Here is a 21,078-nt window from a genome sequence, read left to right as displayed (position 1 = left end):
GATTATTTTCTTTAAACAACACATTATTGAACCTACTCAGATAAAGTCAAGAGTAAAAAGGATTAATAAGAGGCCTTGTGGTGAAAGTTCGCCCCTGGGGGGAATGAACAGAATATGGTACAATTCCAGGTGAGGTTTGAGAAGGAACACCTTGGGTCCACGACCAACTTACAGATGGACAACTCTAATGGTAGGGGGGTGAGTTGTCCATGTTGGGCTGGGAAAGTAAGACAAGAGATAACCCAGCAGAGGCAGATGTTCAAACACCTGTCCATAACATTCTGCTGGAATTATCTCAAAAGGATTGGACGAGAAAGAGGCCTAATCTGTGGGCAACGGACGAGGTCAAGGATAATGTTAAACCTAAAAGCTGCACACACAAAACGTCAAGGTCTGGCAGTAGACCAGAAGATTTGGAGGGTGTTATAATCCTACCGCTAAAAACTAGAAAGCTCACAAGCAGTGAGAAGATCGATTTTGAGAAAAATCTTGAATGCAATATCAAAACAGACAGTAGGGGTTTCTATAGATTATTTAAGAGAAAGGAGGAGGTAGAACCTTGAGAGAATGGAGCTGGAGAATTAATGAGGAAAGGATTGGGAGATACGTTAACTCAATGGTCATAGCAATCGTCAGTCTGGAGAGCATTGTGAATATGCCCAAGATAATGGACAGGCTGATTCTCGACATTACAGGGACTTGTAAAAATCCAAATCACATGGATAGAGGATCATAGAAACTCAAAGGGCTGAAAAAAGGTAGAACGACGACATGAATAAAGATATAAAAGAGCGTCAGAGGATTACAAAGTGTAAAAGAAAGGTGGAGCAGGAGAAAGATTGAGCACGCGATTTACTTTGAAGTACGGTACATCACTGTCATGTTGGCTAATGTAGCAATAATGTTGTACCAGTGACATTCCATGAAAGGAGATATGTGACCGGTATCCATCTCCGTGATGGGAAATGATTACTCTTCCTTGAAGAAGGGTCTCAACCCGAAACGTCACCCATTCCTTCTCTCCTGAGATGCTGCCTGACCCTCTGAGTTACTCCAGCATTTTGTGATTCCAGCTTCGATTTGTACCAGCATCTGCAGTTATTTTCCTACACTCTTCCTTGAACAAGAACAATGGACTTCAATGTGAACTTGAGCAAACAGGCAAGATCTTGGCCAAACCTCCCGACTGACATACAGAACCCCCAGTTTAGGCAGATGGCCTTATTGAAGCAAAGGGAATCATTCTGGGGTGTCACTGAAGCCCAGGGATTGGCATTGAATCTACAACCTTCCCCGAAGGTTCCTTTAGATTTGACCAAGTCAGATCGATTTCCAGTGGTTGCTACACACTTTAATTCTCCTTCCCATTCCCACACAGACCTTTCTGTCCTCGGGCTCCTCCATTGCCAGAGTGAGAACAAACGCAAATTGGAGGAACAGCATTTCATATTTCACTTGGGCAGCTTACAGCCCAGTGGTATGAATATTGATTTTTCTCACTTCAGGTAGCCCTGGCATTCCCTCTCTCTCTCTCTCTATCCCTCCCCCACCCAAGTCGCACCAGCTTCTTGTTTTCACCCCACAAACAGCTAACAATTGCCTGTTTCCTTTATCATCGTTACTTTTGTTCTTATCTTTCATTCATTGTTCTTTATCTCTCCACGTCATCATCTATATCTCTCGTTTCCCTTATCCCTAACCAATCTGAAGAAGGGACATGACCCGAAACGTCACCCATTCCTTCTCTCCAGAGATGCTGCCTGTCCTGCTGAGTTACTCCAGCTTTTTGTGTCTATCTTCAGTAAGATTTCCAAATCGGTGCTACATTTAAATCCTCAACAGGTTTTCACCAGGTTGCGATGAGTTTTCTTGGGGTGGGAAAGAGTTAAAAGCTGTGCAGAGAGGAAGCCATCAATGCTGCCAAATCCTGTAAAATGCAAATATCAATCTCTTGTACCACGCATGGAGTTGAGTCACAGAATCCAAAATAGCACTTGCTCCTTTCAAATATAGTGATTGTGAATTCTTTCCTGTTTGAGCCTTTTGATGCAGAGAAAACAAATGCAGCAAACATTTGTCAATACTGTGTTTACAGACTTGCTGCCTCCTGTGTGAATATCCAGCAACCTTCAGCAAGGAAGAGAGACCCAGAATTGTGAATTCTGACACCACCCTCCCATTCATTCCCTTTGCAACTTACTGCTGTCCACAAACACATATTATTTTTACGAATTTTCTAATTCAATTTTGAATTATTTTAGTTCAGAAGGTAGAGCTAATAGCCAATAGTAGACAGCATATAAACAGTGATAATTATTCATACAATATCTGCCATCTCTTCAGTCCTGAGGATAACATTGTAATCGGCAGATGTTGTAGGAAAGAACTGCAGATGCTAACTTCTTCAGGGGGATTTTAAAAGTCACATTATTAATGTCCTTCATATTCTTGTTTACATCTCCTTTTCTGTCTGAAATTCCCTCTCAATTATTGTAACTTTAATTTGACTTTAATTTCCCCTCCGTCCCTATCTTTCCTCTGATTCTTTCTCAAGATGTCACATTTATGGCCCCGTTATTTAAAAGGTTGAAACTTAGTTGAGTTTAGTTTATTGTCATGTGTACCGAGGTACAGTGAAAAGCTTGTTGCTGCGTGCTATCCAGTCAGCGGAAAGACAATACGATTACAATCGAGCCGTCAGTGTACAGATGCAGGATATCGTGAATAAGGTATAATGCAAGGTAAAGTGCAACCACTATTGTCAAACTATACAATGGACAACTTACTTTATATCTTCATTCTTGTGCCCTTCCAGTAATTTCCTGGGAAAATCACCATCTTGTGAGGATGAACAGGAGGTGCCTATCCAGAGAGGTTTGGGTCAATATTGATGCAAGCCATGAGATTGATTTTTGTTGATTGGATTTTTTTTTTCCAAATGTTTCTTTATAAAGTGGCTTTTATTTTGAATCAGAAAATTAAGGATATCCAGAAGCCAATGAATAACATTGTGTTCAGTTTGCTTGATGAAAGTTGACAGTGGAGCCAATAATGGGGTGGGAATGTAAAGCATGTGCTCGGCTGGAACACCAAAGATTGGTGTGATGAACGGAGGACGTTCTCTTTGGGTTTTAGCGGCTGGGTATCAAGAACTCAACTGTGATCTCTGCACCGTAACTATTTTACCCAATGCAACATAGAATATACATTTACGTTTATATTAAATGGCATTTGGGAAATATTTAGGAATAACAAGGTATTTATGGCATAATGTGTAGGAAAGAACTGCAAATGCTGGTTTAATTCGAAGGTAGATACAAAATGCTGGAGTAACTCAGCAGGACAGGCATCTCTGGAGAGAAGGAATGGGTGGCGTTTCGGGTCGAGACCCTTCTTCAGACTGAGACATGATTCTAGGTTTCTCTTTGCCCCAGGGCTGTAAATTACAATTGGGTAAACCTATTCATTAATTTAATAATATCCCAGCATGCTTTAAATGCCATGGGTCTGTAACTGACCCAGTAACATTACTCAATCCTGGTTATTTAGCCAGATGAGTTTTTTCTTTCACATGCAAAAATTAATCAGAGAATTATGAGGTTGCAAAATATTATTCTTTGATAATGTGAGTTGCGTGTATGATCTCAGTTTGCTTTGTTCAATATATTCCCCCTGTTTACAGTACTTGATTTTATTGAAATAAATTTAGTAAGTTAAGCATTGCATTTCTGTGTCACATAACGGGGATATAAGGCTGTCTGATAAGTCAGTGCAGATTGTGTATGTTCAGGGTCTGGGCATGGCTGTGTGGCTGTGTGGCTGCACACTGTCCACTGGCAAGTTTCAGCTCACGGACTTCAACAAACATTCTCAGCTGATACACGAGTGCTTCATTGAACAATGTGCCTGTGAGGCACTGCTCGACATTGGGGCGTTGTGCCAAGATCCACCCAGTTGACATTGAAGAGAATCAATGGAGCTTCAGAAACAAGCAGGGGGTTCTCCTCTTGTCTGGCCAATGTGTTGCACCTTGCTTGTGAAATGTTACAGGATGCAGAATGTTGCTAGGAACTTGTTTTATTTACACTTGAAATATTTCTGGTAAGGATAAAAGCCCTCCCCTTTGCAAAACTGACCCTGAACAATTGCTGTCCAGCACCAGAACCACAAGTAATTTACAATATGATATCCAAGTTATTGATAATTTAAAAAGTTCACTCACTGCATCCAAAACTCACAAGAGGCAGTCCTGCTTGGATAATATCTGTAGTGTCTGAACTTCTCGTGCACCATTCAATTTCCTGCAACAGGAGAGAAATAAAACACAAGATGGTGAAAACTGTTCAGCAAAAAGATGGTGGTGCAAAACTGTTATCTTTAATCTTAAATGTACAAGTTGTCTAGAATTGTCAACTACAGCAATTGACCATATTCAGAACAAAACTGCTGGTGATACTCAGCAGGTCAGGCTGCACATGTGGAGAGAGCCTCAAGATTAATGTTTCAGATCAATGACTTGATCAGAACCGGGAATGTTTTGGCTGCAGAGAGGGGGAGGAGTGAATGTGGCTGCTGATGCCACCAAAGAGAGGGGAGGAGTGTATGCAGACCTCCGCTGGTCCATCGAAGGCAAGTGTAAACAGAGGCAGCAGAGAGCAAAACCACAAAACCATGCGACATAGAACACCACAGCTGCTGATCATCTGGGATAAGAGAGAATGTTAGAACACTATGTGGACCAGGCAACTTCTGTGGAGAGAGCAGAGTGATGTCCAATGTTGGTGCTTACACAGACAGGAAAGAATTGCCATCAGAAATGGTCGAGTCTGGGGGCCTGATATTATATCAGTTAGACAATAGACAGTAGATGCAGGAGGAGGCCATTCAGCCCTCCGAGCCAGCACCGCCATTCAATGTGATCATGCCTGATCATTCACAATCTTCACAATCAGTACCCTGTTCCCGCCTTCTCCCCATACCCCCGACTCCACTATCATTAAGAGCTCTATCTAGCTCTCTCTTGAAAACATCCAGAGAATTTCCTCCACTGCCTTCTGAGTGAGAAAGTTTTTCCTCATCTCCGTTCTAAATGGCCCCTTATTCTTAAACTGTGGCCTCTGTTTCTGGACTCCCCCAACATCGGGAACATGTTTCCTGCCTCTAGCAATAGATAATAGACAATAGGTGCAGGAGGAGGCCATTCGGCCCTTCGAGCTAGCACCGCCATTCAATGTGATCATGGCTGATCATTCTCAATCAGTACCCCGTTCCTGCCTTCTCCCCATACCCCCTGACCCCGCTATCCTTAAGAGCTCTATCTAGCTCTCTCTTGAATGCATTCAGAGAATTGGCCTCCACTGCCTTCTGAGGCAGAGAATTCCACAGATTCACAACTCTCTGACTGAAAATGTTTTTTCTCATCTCAGTTCTAAATGGCCTACCCCTTATTCTTAAACTGTGGCCCCTGGTTCTGGACTCCCCCAACATTGGGAACATGTTTCCTGCCTCTAACGTGTCCAACCCCTTAATAATCTTATACGTTTCGATAAGATCTCCTCTCATCCTTCCAAATTCCAGTGTATACAAGCCTAGTCGCTCCAGTCTTTCAACATATGACAGTCCTGCCATTCCGGGAATTAACCTAGTAAACCTACGCTGCACGCCCTCAATAGCAAGAATAGCATGTCCAATCCTTTAATAATCTTATATGTTTCAGTTGTCTGGAAACTGCAGCTTCTGGCTGTTTTGTTAGATTCATGTTTTCCTCCCAATCACACAGGTGGGCAGCAAAACATAAATCATACATCTGCAGTTGAGAGCAGAGTGCATGAGAACAGGTTCCCAAATAAAGTGTATGTCGGGCCTGCTGAGTTACTGCAGCACTTTGTGTCTTTGTTTTGCAAGCCAGTATCTGCAGTTCCCTGTGTCTGCCAATACCTTTTCCACGCAATGGTGAACAGGTTGAAGGAATTATTCAGCTTTTCAAGACTGGGTATATTTTGTGACTACAACGTTACTCATTTATACCAGTTTAATCAATGTGTTTAATGAAAACCTCAATCATCTCAAACAATCACAGCCACTGGGCAAGTTACTCACAAATTAATCTGCACTGCCAATGTTTATGGTTTATGTATTTGGAAATCCAGTATTAGATTATTTGCAGAGTTGTCTAAAAAATGTGCGCATTTAAAATGCCAACTGTGATGTGATTTTTGTCATGAATGATTAATTTCACCTTTTGAAGCTAGAGAGAATCAATCAGCAACTAACTCAATCTCCCTTTGAAACGGTCACAGAAATAAGGTTGTTTTGTAACTAGGATGTGCTATAACTGCAGAAATTACGTTTATTTTGATCTATTTTGTTTTTAATGAGGATAAATCCTATAAAACTGTTCACCATGAAACTGAGATGACTTTGTGGAGGAGGTGGTGTGATCTGCTGCTGAACGCTGGATAAACAGCAGCAGAATTAAAGGATGTTCTTTTAGGCAAGAGATGAGGAGAAATATGGATATTTTTACGGCAGAGATAGACAGATTTTTGATTAGTACAGGTGTCAGAGATTATGGGGAGAAGGCAGGAGAATGGGGTAAGGAGAGAGAGATAGATCAGCCATGATTGAATGGCAGAGTAGACTTGATAGACCGAATGGCCTAATTCTACTCCTATCCCTTATGACCTATGACCTGATGAAACACTGGAGGCAGAGCAGGGAAACTTTGGCCTGGTCCATCCTTGCAGTAGGCCCAGAAAATGGCTTTGGAAATTATTTATTTATGTTCTGACAAATAAGTGTCAGTTCTTATCTTGTGCCGGAAGAACAGATTTGTATGGATGTGGCCACTGAATACGCTAGGATCCTTACAAAAAAAATAAGAGCATTCAGTGGTAATGTGAAAAGTTCCTTTAAACCTCTGTAATAGTGTGATTGTTTCAATGAGTGCGAGTAATGGAGTGGAGCATTGGTGTGTGGTATGTTCCAAACAGGGCTGCATAAATGGAGTGGAGCATTGGTGTGTGGCATGTTCCAAACAGGGCTGCATAAATGGAGTGGAGCATTGGTGTGTGGCATGTTCCAAACAGGGCTGCATAAATGGAGTGGAGCATTGGTGAGTGGCATGTTCCAAACAGGGCTGCATAAATGGAGTGGAGCATTGGTGTGTGGCATGTTCCAAACAGGGCTGCATAAATTTAGCTCAGTCACTAATGAGTTCACGCGGAATATGGGGAAACACTCTTTGCTACCTGACTGGTGAGTTCTTGTTTCCTCAGAGTTGTAAACAGCGTGGACACATTTACAGACAAGTTGCATAACCACATGAATGAACTGGGGAGAGGTTGGAGGTGAGAGAGCGGGGATTGGTGGAGCGTTGGGTAGGCATCGACCCTGTCCAGACCTGGGACCCCACGGGGGGGGGGATTGGATACAAACTACCCATTCCAGAATGACAGCCTATCCATCTGACACGAACAAACAACAGCTTATTTGAGACAGACGCAAAATGCCGGAGTAACTCAGCGGGTCAGGCAGCATCTCTGGAGAGAAGGAATGGGTGATGTTTTGGATCGAGACCCTTCTTCAGAATGTCTTCTTCATTCCAGCACAGCTGTCTGCACTTGATCGTTTGAATGAACTCTGGTCACATCCATGGTCCAATTGGAGGTGAGGCAGAGCCTGAGAACAGTGGTAATTAGTTATGGGGGGGCACTGGCCCGGTAATTAGTTATGGGGGGGCACTGGGCCAGTAATTAGTTATGGGGGGGCACTGGGCCAGTAATTAGTTATGGGGGGGGGCACTGGGCCAGTAATTAGTTATGGGGGGCACTGGGCCGGTAATTAGTTATGGGGGGCACTGGCCCGGTAATTAGTTATGGGGGGCACTGGGCCAGTGATTAGTTATGGGGGGCACTGGCCCGGTAATTAGTTATGGGGGGCACTGGGCCGGTAGGGTTAGGGTCAGAGTTGGGATTAACCAAAACCCCAGATGCTGCCTGCCTACTGAGTTCCTGCAGCATTTTGGTTTGATCATCATCGGTTGTTTCTTTCATGCACTTTAAACTGGTTAACCAATCAATGAAAATACTGAGTCATAGATAAAACCTGCATCAACATAATCCCTGACAGATTTTCCCATTTACATGCTCCGTGCTCTTCCCATTTTCTAACATTTAGGCAGAATAATTCTGCCCAGGCCGCCAGTGGAGTAATGCTCCAGAGTAAACCCCTCGGTCATGTCCACTCCCACACAGCAATGACCCAACAACATTTGTCCCATCAAAGGCTATTAAATTGTCAATGCACAGGCCATTCAATTACATCTATTTCAGGATAATTTGGGATTATATTCAAACGTGCTGCACAACAGATCACATTTCCTGATTGTCTACTGTTCCATTATCATCCAATTTTTTACAAAGATGCAAGTTATTTTCTAAAATGGTCAAACACAGTGATACATTAATATTCACGAATGTTATATTTAAAACAATTCATGATTCACTGCCAAGATTATCTGAGTTATTAGTTCAGTAATGACCAATGTAAGATTCCACAAATTGGGTTTTGATCAAAGACAACCATACTAACAGATGGACATGTAATGGGATCACTGAACGTAATAGACACAAAATGCTGGAGTAACTCAGCGGGTCAGGCAGCCTCTCTGGAGAGAAGGAATGGGTGAAATGTTTAATCTGGGGCCACAAACATATTTCTGCTGGCATTAATCCTGTAACTAGGAGAAATTGGCCATACACAAGCTTGTTTTCCTATTCAGTCAGGCCATAATTGAAATATGCCAGTTGACTGTAATATTACTAATCCTGTAATTATTTTCATTTTACTGACCGATCACCATTGTTCTGTAATCCCTTTTTGCACAAACATCTGGAAATCTCAGTCTTGGATAAATCAGCGTCTCTGCATCGGAGCATCTGGATAGAGAATTCCGAAATGACCGCCTGAACAAAGATATTTCTCCTCAAATCAGTCCTCACCGGAGATTCCACATCCTCTGTTTTGAGAACCTTAAAACCGTTAGATCTTAAGATTCTTTTAAATAGTCATCAGTTCTAAATTGCTTGTTTTATTTGTTCATTAGCAAGCTCAAAATGACTGCTCACTCATACAAAATACTGCAATGGAAGGCACTGTTTTCATTTGAGAAGTTGCCAAAAATATATTTTAGTAATTAGGACAAGAAGTGCCTGTCAGTATAGTCAGATGGTAATGACATGGGAGAGTCATGTGCCTGCAGAGAAGTGACCCAGTGACCAGTGACCAATGACAGGTGTAGAGGGGGTGGGGTGGGGGAAAGGGAGCTGGCGATCCCTGGTGGAGCAGAGAGACGAGTCTGTGTGAGGAGCAGACGTTTGGGACAGATGGGCCACGTGGTCAGTTGACAGGGATGGTGGGCATCATTGGGCAGCATAGCTGGGACTGACCCAGAAAGCTGTAGCTGGGACCTACTTGGACAGGTGTCCTCTATCTGATACACACCTGGGACCTTCAGATAGCTGGGACTGTCATGGTACTCAGAGAGATGTGTTCTATCCAGCTACAGTGAAAGGCTTTTGTTGCGTGTTATCCAGTCAGCGGAAAGATATTACATTATTACAATTGAGCCATTTACAATGATAAGGGAATAACATTTAGTGCAAGAAAAAGCCAGCAAAGTCTGATCAAGGATAGTCCGTGGGTCACTGAAGAGGTAGCTAGTAGTTCAGCACTGCTCTCTGGTTGTGGTAGGATGATTTAGATATGGTAGTTAAAATTAACCAGCCTGCTGTAGAACTGGAATCATTAATATAATGACAGCAGCTTTCTTTATCTGCAGGAAAATAACGAAACATTTGGACTTTACAACAGCTGACTTGTTCATTTTCATTACTGATAAAATAAATCCCAGTTCTCAGACTGCATTGCGCATAATGTGAACTCTTGTTGTGCAGATTATCTATCCAGCTTTCTGATTTACCAGTCCCTGCCCAGCTGGGAATCGGAGATGCTGCCTGTCCCGCTGAGTTTCTCCAGCATTTTGTGTCTATCTTTGGTGGCCTTACCACTGCATTGAAAACACCCTGTCAATTGTTTCCTGTTACAATTAACCTTCAGTTCTCCATTAACCTTACACTTCCACAGAACTCATGAGATGTTGCAGAGAATTTAATAACATTTCATGCCTCTAATTATCCAGTCAATTGAATTCAAATGAAGTTCAGTCCAGAGTTCAACAAAATCTAGAGAAATTAATAACTAATAAGGAAAAGAAAACAAAATTAAATTCACTTCCTGACAGGCATGTCAGGCGTGCTTTGGATCTGTGCGGTTGGCTAGTAATAGAAGTTGACAAAGTAATTGACACAGTAATGTCCTTAATGATGATAGTTTAACAATTTTACGCACATTATCTTTCCCAACATTGAACAAAATATCAGTGATGGATGAACTTGTGATACAACCCAGCGCTGTCATTGAGCCATTAGAAGCGTGATGAATACAGCATAACCAGGCTACATGGCCACACACCACCCTGCAAGGCTTCATGGCCACCCACTGCCCCCACCGCCCTGCACGGCCTCATGGCCACCACCGCCCTGCAAGGCTTCATGGCCACCCACTGCCCCCACCGCCCTGCAAGGCCTCATAGCCACCCACCGCCCTGCAAGGCCTCATGGCCACCACCGCCCTGCAAGGCCTCATGGCCACCCACTGCCCCCACCGCCCTGCAAGGCCTCATGGCCACACACCGCCCTGCAAGGCCTCATGGCCACCACCGCCCTGCAAACCACACATATGAAGAAAGACTGGATAGACTCGGCTTGTACTCGCTGGAATTTAGAAGATTGAGGGGGGATGTTATAGAAACTTACAAAATTCTTAAGGGGTTGGACAGGCTAGATGCAGGAAGATTGTTCCCGATGTTGGGGAAGTCCAGAACAAGGGGTCACAGTTTAAGGATAAGGGAGAAGTCTTTTAGGACCGAGATGAGAAAGTTTTTTTCAAACAGAGAGTGGTGAATCTGTGGAATTCTCTGCCACAGAAGGTAGTTGAGGCCAGTTCATTGGCTATATTTAAGAGGGAGTTAGATGTGGCCCTTGTGGCTAAAGGGATCAGGGGGTATGGAGAGATGGCAGGTACAGGATACTGAGTTGGATGATCAGCCATGATCATATTGAATGGCGGTGCAGGCTCGAAGGGCCGAATGGCCTACTCCTGCACCTATTTTCTATGTTTCTAAAACAACTGAAGAGGAGCATCAGAGGAAGTTCTCTGACAGAAGAAATAACAGTCTGCCCTTAGCACTTACGTAATGTCACAGCAAAACCCACAAGCTCCAACAAACAATACTGCATTGGGTTTATTTGCCTCCTTAACAGCACAGATTTTTGTTCATTTCTTTGCTGGCTGTTCCATGGGGAACCAGAGAACGCACTAAACCAGTATTTGCTAACTCTACAAGTTTTAAATATACAGAATTTTTAAATTATTAAAGTCCAGGCAAGATAGGTGGATACTTGTGGCAAGCAACATCTAGCGTGTAATAATATAGCCACCCTGATCTTTTAGATTTTCATGTAATATTGTTTAATTACAAGCAGCATCTGTGGGAAGAGAAATCAGTTCACATTTTGGGGCTTGGACCGGGCTGGAGGGAGGGTCCTGGAGGGAGGGAGGGTCCTGGAGGGAGGGAGGGTCCTGGAGGGAGGGAGGGTCCTGGAGGGAGGGAGGGTCCTGGAGGGAGGGAGGGCCAGGACCAAAACATCATCAGTCCGTTCCCTCCACAGGTGTTGTCCTGTCTGATGAAGGGCCCTGACCCAAAATGCCATCTGTCCATTCTTCCATTCATTCCACAGATGCTGCCTGACCTGTTGAGTTCCTCCAACAGTTCTGTTCTTGTTTCAATCGTGAATCAGGTCAGCAGACAATGTGTTCAGCAGAGATATATTGGTGGTGACTGGATGAATGTCCTGTGGGACTGACCTCAGGGTCCTGATGCTCCTGTCTGCAGGGAGTAACAAAGAGTATTCCACCCTCCTGCTTCAGACGGGAACGTTTCAGAGAAAGTTTCTTGCTCCATTTCTTCCTGGTGTCAGCAACACAGAACTCAATCTTTTTATTTCTCCACAGAATTTGGTCCAGGTGGTTTGGTCGTGGATAATCCAAGCAAATTAATGCTAATTTTTCTGACGGGCAAGAGAAAGGTGTTTTGGATAAAGAATATCCCTATCAATTACCATCTTAAAACGTGGATGTGGATTTGCACAAATGGACAGGGACAGAAGTTACTAATTCAATATTCATGTTTCATTTGAATAAGACAGCACAGAGGTTTTGATTTTCACACTTGAGAATGAAAATGGTCGAGGAAGCAAATCGAACAGAACCAGAAGGTGAATAGAATCAGCAATGAACAGAGGGAAGGTGAAGAAATGGGTTATGCAGAGGCAGGAAACAAAATTACTGTTATACAGAGACAAGAAAAACAAATGAACAAGAAAACCAGGAAAAATTGTAAGAGTCAATGTCCAAAATGTATCATTAGTGTAAGGTTTTCGACATAAGTGTTAATTATCTTGGAGAATAATCCCATGCAGCCACGGTGGAGATGGCAGAGGTTGGACAACACTGGGGGTAACACCCAGAGCAGGAGAAATGGACGGGGAGGAGAGAATACTTTGGCAAATCTAATTAAAAATTCCCTCACAGTACAAGTCCTGCAGTTTGTGTCTGGCTGGACTGAATCCATCAAGATGGAGTTAAGAACTTGGAAGGAAAATGGTTCAGGTTTTATGCGTGTCAGGTAACGTGTACAAACGGCAGTCACACAACAAGAGGATGGGTTGGCAACAGAGAGGTGTGTAGGGGGTTGTACACAGTGTGTAGGGGGTTGTACACAGTGTGTAGGGGGTTGTACACAGTGTGTAGGGGGTTGTACACAGTGTGTAGGGGGTTGTACACAGTGTGTAGGGGGTTGTACACAGTGTAGGGGGTTGTACACAGTGTGTAGGGGGTTGTACACAGTGTGTAGGGGGTTGTACACAGTGTGTAGGGGGTTGTACACAGTGTGTAGGAGGTTGTACACAGTCTGTAGGGGGTTGTACACACTACACAGTGTGTAGGGGGTTGTACACAGTGTGTAGAGGGTTGTAAACAGTGTAGGGGGTTGTACGCAGTGTGTAGGGGGTTGTACACAGTGTGTAGGGGGTTGTACACAGTGTGTAAGGGGTTGTACACAGTGTAGGGGGTTGTACACAGTGTGTAGAGGGTTGTACACAGTGTGTAGGGGGTTGTACACAGTGTAGGGGGTTGTACACAGTGTGTAGAGGGTTGTACACAGTGTAGGGGGTTGTACACAGTGTGTAGGGGGCTGTACACAGTGTGTAGAGGGTTGTACACAGTGTAGGGGGTTGTACACAGTGTGTAGGGGGTTGTACACAGTGTGTAGAGGGTTGTACACAGTGTAGGGGGTTGTACACAGTGTGTAGGGGGTTGTACACAGTGTGTAGAGGGTTGTACACAGTGTGTAGGGGGTTGTACACAGTGTGTAGGGGGTTGTACACAGTGTGTAGGGGGTTGTACACACTACACAGTGTGTAGGGGATTGTACACAGTGTGTAGGGGCAGCAATAATACATCTGAGATCAGTTTAGTTCAGTTTAATGTCACGTGTACCGAGGTACAGTGAAAATGTTGGGTGCTAACCAGTCAGCGGAAAGACAATACATGATTAGAATCGATCCATTTGTAGTGTACAGATACATGATAATAGAATAACGTTTAGTGCAAGGTAAAGCCAGCAATTCCAATCAAGGATAGTCCGAGGGTCACCACGGAGATGGACATCAAGTGCTGGAGTAACTCAGCGGGTCAAGTGGGTCTGGAGAAAAGGAATGGGTGACATTTTGGCTGGAGACCCTTCAGCAGACTGAGAGTCGGAGGTATAAGATGGGCCATCTGGGTGAGTTGAATTTGCCCAATGTAGATGGGAAAGTGACAACTTGAGCAAGAAACAGACTGCTAGAGGGACTGAGTGGGTCAGGCAGCATCTGGGGGGCTTTGGGTCGGGACCTTTCTACAGCATCCCACAGATGCTGCCCGACCCACTAAAACCCTCCAGCAGTTTGTGTTTTGCCCAAGTTTCCAGAATCTGCTGTTGCTCGTGTCTCCATTTTATCGCAACTATATTAAACATCTGTAATTCCCCGAGTGCATTTTACCAACAAAAGAAAATGGACCTGAACAAGGCATCAGGTGAGTTTAAAGGAGATTCTAAAAGAAAGAATAAAAATCAAGAATGGCGAGCCAACCAGTGGAGAGGTATCCGAGAGACGTCAGCATCCATCAGATTGCTGATTGCTCCGCAGGAACGGAGGGAACGAAATACTGAAGAGACGTAAACCATCCGGCACATCACAATGATACAAACGTCAACAACCCAGCATGTCCCAATGACCTACTGAAGAAACACAATCCACCCAGCACGTCCAATTATGATCAAGGGTTCAAAACCAAAAGGCACATGGAGGTGCAGTGAATGGAGGGATATGGATCATCACAGGCAGATGAGATTAGCTTATCTTGGCATCATGTACAGCACGGACATTATGGGCCGAAGGGCCTGTTCGATGCTCTATGATCATTTCTGATAAAATTGTTAATTTTTTTAAAAGGAGAATGTTTACTCGTTACTAACAATGGAAACAACATTGTCCGGGATCAATCAAAGGGCTCTTAACAAAGCAAATGACGGAATGGTTGGGATTTCTGAAGGGTTGTGACAGGTTTTCCCACCGAAGAATTATCAGGTAAATTAAAACTTTACAGTAGAGGAATTACAACAAAGTCTCTGGAAAGCCAGCGAATGTATAAAGAACAGAATGAAAGGAAATGAGCCAGACTGGAGAAGGAATGGACGTTGTGAACATAATGATGAATTATCTTCCTCCGCTACATCGACGACTGCATTGGTGCTACCTCTTGCACCCATGCAGAACTCACTGACTTCATACACTTCACCTCCAATTTCCATCCTGCCCTTAAATATACCTGGACTATCTCTGACATCTCCCTCCCGTTTCTGGACCTCACCATCTCCATCACAGGAGACAGACTAGTGACGGACATTTACTACAAGCCCACCGACTCGCACAGCTATCTGGACTACACTTCTTCCCACCCGGTCCCCTGCAAAAAGTCTATCCCCTACTCCCAATTCCTCCGTCTACGCCGCATCTGCGCCCGGGATGAGGTGTTTCACACTAGGGCTTCCGAGATGTCCTCGTTCTTCAGAAAACGGGGCTTCCCCTCCTCCATTATAGATGAGGCTCTCACTAGGGTCTCTTCTACATCTCGCAGCTCCGCTCTTGCTCCCCCTCCCCCCACTCGCAACAAGGACAGGATCCCCCTCCCCGGGCACTTTCCCCTGCAACCGCACGAGATGCAACACCTGTCCCTTTACCTCCCCCCTCAACTCCATCAAAGGACCCAAACAGTCTTTCCAGGTGAGACAGAGGTTCACCTGCACCTCCTCCAACCTCATCTATTGCATCCGCTGCTCTAGATGTCAACTTATTTATATCGGCGAAACCAAGCGCAGGCTCGGCGATCGCTTCGCTGAACACCTGCGCTTGGTCCGCATTAACAAAACTGATCTCCCGGTGGCCCAGCACTTTAACTCCCCCTCCCATTCCCAGTCTGACCTCTCTGTCATGGGCCTCCTCCAGTGCCATAGTGAGGCCCGCCGGAAATTGGAGGAGCAGCACCTCATATTTCGCCTGGGCAGTTTGCAGCCCGGTGGTATGAACGTCGACTTCTCCAACTTCAGATAGCTCCTCTGTCCCTCCCTTCCCCTCCTCCTTCCCAGATCTCCCTCTATCTTCCTGTCTCCACCTATATCCTTCCTTTATCCCACCCCCGACATCAGTCTGAAGAAGGGTCTCGACCCGAAACGTCACCCATTCCTTCTCTCCCGAGATGCTGCCTGACCTGCTGAGCTACTCCAGCTTTTTGTGAATTATCTTCCCTTTCCTGGTCCATGTGGCAGATTTACACAAGGGTGCAGAATTTGGGTATATTCTACACGAAGCACTGTGGGCAGCTAATGGCATCCAAGACCCAGAGCACCCTCTGGTCATGGTATTATCGTTGTCCAGTTGACCTAGAATGCCTGGTAATTTATTGTACATTTAATTTTATTGTGCCTTGTGTGCTTGTGAAGGTCCAGCAAGTCGAAATCTATAGTAAGGAACTGCAGATGCTGGTTTAAACCAAAGATGGACTGTCTGAAGAAAGGTCTCGACCCGAAACGTCACCCATTCCTTCTCTCCAGAGATGCTGCCTGTCCCCTGAGTTACTCCAGCTTTTTGTGTCCATCTTTGCAATTAAGAATCTCATTGTTCTGGTTTATATTTATTTGCAGCATCTGACAAAGAAACACCCTCGACTTAAAAAATGCAAATCTCTATGCCTGATGAGAAATGTAAGAGGTGTGAAAATCAATGAGGACTGTGAAATAATTAAACTCTGATGATGTATCTGGAATTAGGAAAGTACAAGTGAGATACTTCATGTGGGCAACAGAGTGCGATTGATCACCTGTGCTCACAGGGAAATCACTAATGAAACTCCCCGGTTTATGTTTCAGGTGAAAGGCAGCAGGTAAAAGAAAGGTATCAGACCTTCCTGCATCTAGCCTGTCCAATCCTTTCAGAATTGTACATGTTTCTACAAGAGGCCCACAATGTCTGTGCTCAACATGATGCCAACCTGAGCTCATCTCACCTGCCTGCACGTGATCCATATCCCTCTAATCCCTGCGTCTGTCCAGAAACCTCATAAACACAGCAGGTCCAGGCCAGGCACCGCGATGCAGGGAGGGGGGAGTGGGAACTGAACAGGCCCCGGCTGGTCGGTGTCAGTGGAGCGGCCGGGGCGAGGAGGAGGGAGATCACCCCCTATCTCACGCTGAGATATTTGTCGGCCGGTGTGGGCGCGTTGGGCCGAAGGGCCTGTTTCCACACTGTGTCACTCTATGACTCTGAATCTCACACACACACACACACACACATATAGACACACACACACACATATAGACACACACACATATAGACACACACACACATAGACACACACATATAGACACTCACACACACATATAGACACACACACACTTATAGACACACACACACACTTATAGACACACACACACACATATAGACACACACACACACATATAGACACACACACACACACACACACATATAGGCACACACACACATATAGACACACACGCACACACATATAGACACACACACACATATAGACACACACACACATATAGACACACACACATATAGACACACACACACACTTATAGACACACACACACATATAGGCACACACACACATATAGACACACACACACACACACATATAGACACACACACACACATAGACACACACACACACACATATATAGACACACACATATATAGACACACACACACACATATAGACACACACACACACACATATAGACACACACACATATAGACACACACACACACACACACACACACACACACACAGACACACCGTGATTGAACAGCATCAACGCGGATGCAATCACCATCGCGAACCTTACCCAGTGAATAATTCTGACGGCTTTGCTGGCACCGGCCAGCGCCCGAGTGTCGATCAGACCAGGTCGGTGAGACGTGTCCACGGAGGGGGGCTCCCGGTCCCGGTAAAGCGACGTTGTGGGGCCGGTTACAGCGGAGTTCGCGGACAGACAGAGGATAACTAACTGCGGTTCTCGGAGACTGAGGGACGGGAGGAGGTGACGCGGGTTTGTTCAGTCGCGACTGATTTGCTGGAATTCAGACGCTGGCGGATTTTCACACCGACCCGGATTATTTAATGCGAATCCTCGCAGTCACGGACAACTCACAACAACACTGGTGCCGCCCAACCACTGAAGATAGACACAGAGTGCTGGAGTAACTCAGCGGGTCAGGCAGCATCTCTGGAGAGAAGAGAAGGAATGGGTGACGTTTAAGGTCGAGACCCTTCTTCAGGCTGAGATTCAGGAGAGAGGGAGACGAGCTACAACGTCCCAGAGTCGGGCCGAGGGTCGCGTTTTAAATGCTGTGATAACTGCAGCACATCTTTAATTCATAACTGGATTACAGGCGGATCTACTGACCCCGTGTTTACCCGGTTTCCTGCAATTAACAGCTAGCTGGAATATAAACCCGCTCAATGCACAACATTACAGCAAATAAACCAGCCGCCTTCGGCAAAAATCTGTCAGCGGATCCTCGCTGTTAATGACACATTTGGCAGCCACCCCCCACACACACACCACCTCCCTCCCCCATCCCCCCTCTCCCCCCCCCTCCCCCACCAACACTACCCACCCCACCCCCCCCCCCCCACCCACACCCTGACTGTAACCCCAATAATGAAAACAAGGTCATACCCCCCCCCACAGTGCGGAGTGCAACGGGTATCGGGTATTAGGCATTGTATTAGGGTATTGTATAAGGGCAACGGGTATTAGGGTATTGGGGACGGGACAGAGAGGGCGCGGGTTCGCGTTGGGTTTGAAGCCCGGCCCAGCCCAGCCTGGGGCAGCGGCGATGGGCGGTGGGTGGGTGGGCGATGGGCGGTGGGTGGGTGGGCGATGGGCGGTGGGTGGGTGGGTGGAGACCCTGAGCGGGGGGTCGGGGACAGAAAACGACATCGCGGCCGCGGGTCCGCACTTGTTCGCATCAAGATGATCCCCGCGGGGTCTGGACCCACAGATTCAGCGCCGCCCCGGGACCCGCTCATTATTGATCCAAATCCACGCCGAATATCACCGGGGGTGGGGGTCCGGGGTGTAGGGGGTCCGGGGGTGTAGGGGGTCCGGGGGTGTAGGGGGTCCGGGGGTGTAGGGGGTCCGGGGGTGTAGGGGGGGGGGGGCAACGGCTTTGTCCGCCATCCCACCCGCTCAGTGCCGACCCTGCCGGAGCCGCTGCGCCTGGAGTCCGGAAACATCCACATTTACCTCATCTCAGCGCCCGACACCTGCCCACCTTCACCGGCCCGGCCCGGCCCTGACACACCTGCGGTCACCTGCCCCTGACCCTCACCCCCCACACACCGACCCGGAGCCGCTGCCGCACCTGATCCAATGTCCACGACCACCATCCCCGGCCCCGCGCTCCCGGGCATCTCCACAATGTCCCCGGCCAGTGGTCCGACCCTCACTCACTAACGCGGCATCTCCAGTCCACATCCATGTCACTGCTCCTCACTAACCCGGGCACAAGATCCACGTTCACCAGACCCCGGCCCCTCACATCCCCACAATGTCCGTGGTCAGTTGTCCAGCCGGCCGGCCCTCCCTCCCTCACTCCCTCACTCACTCCCTCCCCCCCTACCTCCTTCCCACCCATTGCCGCCACTCACCGGTGCCGCAGGTGGGCGACGAGGCGATGCAGATCCGGGATTAATCCTGGACTCGGGTCCCCGGCGTCGCCATCGCTCAGAGCGGATTGAAAGCGGAGCCGCTCCGGCGGCAGCACTCGCTGTGGGACCGGTCCGAGACAAGATCCGGCCCGGATCTGTGCTGATCCGGCCCCGACCAGTGCTGATCCGGCTCCACACCGGGTCCCAGACAAAACCCGGCGTGGAATCCCCGATCCGTCTCCAGTGCAGATTATCACAGTGGCCGCGGGTCGTGCTGATCCACACCGTCCCAACATCTCTCAGGTGTACAAAACCAAGCATTGCCCAACCCCCCACCCCCCACCCCCCAATCCCCCACCCCCCAACCCCACCCCAACCCCCCACCCCCCAATCCCGCAACCCCCAAACCCCAACCCTAACGCTAACCCCAAAACCCCAACCCCCAAACCCAACCCCCCAACCCTAACCCTCAACCCCCCAACCCCAACCCCCAGCCCTAACCCCCAGCCCCCACCCCAACCCCTAACCCTAACCCCAACCCTAACCCAAGGTACCTTGACAATACAGTGTTGGCCGGTGTGGGCGAGTTGGGCTGAAGGGCCTGTCTCCACACTGTGTCACTCTGTGCCTCTAGAGTTGAATCAGTGGATTGTTTCAGCTCAGAATAATCCAGCAAGTCATTGGCCTTGGTAGATTTGGTCTTTGTCATTTTTTGTCATTAAATGGATATTGTAAAAAACAATCCCCACACTGGAATGTTAGCAGGTTGTCTTTGTGTAGCAAATGCAATAATGCGTCAGAGAACATTCCGGGCTCTGCAATAACCCACACAAGGCCTTAACTGTAGGTCAGTGTGTCTGGAGGTTTACTAGAGTGGGTGACACGGTGGCGCAGCGGTAGAGTTGCTGCCTTACAGCGCTGGAGACCCCGGTTCGATCCTGACTACGGGTCCTGTCCGTACTGAATTTGTACATTCTCCCCATGATCGCATGGGTTTTCTCCGGGTGCTCCGGTTTCCTCCCACACTCCAAAGACGTGCAGGTTTGTAGGTTAATTGGCTTGGTAAATTGTTCCCAGCGTGTAAGATAGAGATAGAGATACAGAGATATGATGCAGAATCAGGCCAGCACCGACCAGCGATCCCCGCACATTAACACTATCCTACACCCACTGGGGACAATTGTTACATTTACCAAACCAATTCATGGTGCATAAATTTAAATGGCAATCAGTAATTAAGGAATGATGAGTCAGATCGAGTTGCTAGAGACGGAATTAATTATCTTGAATCTTCACTTTCACGGTTCTGAAATAGGTTTGACCTGTGTGGACAAATCATTCGAAGCGAAGAAGGGTCTCGACCCGAAACGTCAGCCATTCCTTCTCTCAAGAGATGCTGCCTGACCTGCTGAGTTACTCCAGCATTTTGGGATGATGGAACCGACGTATGATGAAAGAATGGGTCAACTGGGCTAGTATTCGCTGGAATTTAGAAAGATGAGAGGGGATCTTATAGAAACATATACAATTCTTAGAGGATTGGACAGGTAGAGACAGGAAAAATGTTCCCCATGTTGGGGAGTACAGAGCCAGGGGTGACAGTTTAAGAATAAGGGT

At 46.6% G+C, this 21,078-nt stretch overlaps 1 protein-coding gene across 7 annotated transcripts in view; it reads right to left on the bottom strand.

The window, feature by feature from the left end:
• The window catches only part of dlgap4b (discs, large (Drosophila) homolog-associated protein 4b), a 306,821-nt gene extending 287,187 nt beyond the window's left edge, over window positions 1-19,634 (bottom strand). For 3 of the 7 annotated variants that reach the window (XM_078419195.1, XM_078419193.1, XM_078419194.1), the window contains exons 1-2: window positions 19,462-19,633; window positions 4,223-4,301 (exon numbers count right to left, since the gene is read on the bottom strand). The gene's annotated coding sequence lies outside the window, so the exon portion shown is untranslated. Of the gene's footprint in view, window positions 1-2,786; window positions 2,805-4,222; window positions 4,302-17,650; window positions 17,671-19,175; window positions 19,305-19,461 lie in introns of those variants that run through there. The other 4 variants (XM_078419201.1, XM_078419197.1, XM_078419198.1 and 1 more) reach the window with 4 other exon arrangements.
• Window positions 19,635-21,078: the final 1,444 nt, after the last annotated feature.

Source organism: Rhinoraja longicauda, chromosome 22, assembly GCF_053455715.1.
Source record: "Rhinoraja longicauda isolate Sanriku21f chromosome 22, sRhiLon1.1, whole genome shotgun sequence".
Lineage (NCBI taxonomy): Eukaryota > Metazoa > Chordata > Chondrichthyes > Rajiformes > Arhynchobatidae > Rhinoraja > Rhinoraja longicauda.
Note: the sequence above shows the minus strand (reverse complement) of the source record. Positions and strands in the feature narration are given on the sequence as shown.